This window comes from Vanacampus margaritifer, chromosome 1 (assembly GCF_051991255.1).
Source record: "Vanacampus margaritifer isolate UIUO_Vmar chromosome 1, RoL_Vmar_1.0, whole genome shotgun sequence".
NCBI classification, from domain to species: domain Eukaryota; kingdom Metazoa; phylum Chordata; class Actinopteri; order Syngnathiformes; family Syngnathidae; genus Vanacampus; species Vanacampus margaritifer.
In genome coordinates this window covers 49,022,232-49,023,512 of record NC_135432.1, presented here as the reverse complement: position 1 = coordinate 49,023,512, position 1,281 = coordinate 49,022,232, and positions in this window count along the sequence as shown.

The window sequence follows — 1,281 nt, the reverse complement described above, 5'->3', positions numbered from 1 at the left end:
GTTCTGAAAGGTGCTGTTTTTAAATGAAATGTATTATTATTATTATTATTATGATTATTATAAAATAGCCCTAATCCAGGTAGTACATTTGCCTCAATGAATATGCAAGATGCGGCATTTACACACTATTTGGCAAAGTGGGAGGAGAAATGTAAATAGATTATAATAGCTCATACACTGTGATCTGTCAAACCTGGTGACTGCATCTATTATTAATAGATTTCAATTCAAGGCGTAAAGTTAAAGAATTTTTTTCCATTGGCCCACCCATTTTGAACCCGGGCCCACAGTACGTGTGACACATGCGGCTGCACGATAGCCGCTGCTGCCTGTCACGCGCTGAGGACAAAGCCTGTACATCCAATCCGTCTCTGACCACTTTTCCATCTCCGTGGGGGACGCATAGCACACGGTGTTTGTGCAGCAGCTCAAAAAGAAGCCAAAAGCCAACGAGGAAACGCCCATAGAAGTGCTCGCCGCACGCCCCGGGGATGTCTTCACCAATATCAACCGTCTCCTGCATGCGCGCTCCTCACCTCACCCATGACAACATGTAGAAAGACTATCTTCAGCTGTCAAAAGGATCAAAACACGCAACAGTGCCACAATGTTGACTGATAGACTGAACTCTTTGTCCCTGCTTTCTTTCAAAAAAGAATTGACAGATTCTCTGGACTATCAGGACATTATTGCTGTGTTCAACACAAAACCGTGCCGTCTCCTGCTGTAAATGTCCAAATCCGATAAGATAAGATAAGATCCACTGATTGTCACACCCACCTAAGTGGGGCGAAATTCGTTCTCCGCATTTGACCCATCCCCTGAGGGAGCGGTGAGCAGCAGCAGCGCCGCGCTCAGGAATCAAGTGGTGATCTAACCTCCCAATTCCAACCCTTAATGCTGAGTGTCAAGCAGAGCGGCAAATGGGTCCCATTTTTATAGTCTTTGGTATGACCCGGCCGAGAATTGAACCCACAACCTCCCAGTCTCAGGGCGGACACTCTAACCACTCGGTCACTGAGCTGAACAAAAAAAAATAAAATAAAAATAAAAAAATAAATAAAAATAAAAATAAAAATAAAAATAAAAATAAAAATAAAAATAAAAATAAAAATAAAAATAAAAAAATAAAATAAAATAAAATAAAATAAAATAAAATAAAAAATTTGAAAAAAATATAATAAATAAAATAAAAAAAATAGAATTTTTTTTCTAGCCTTATTGGATAAGTTCGGCGGGCCGGATTGAAACGCATAACGGGCCATATTTGGCCCGCGGGCC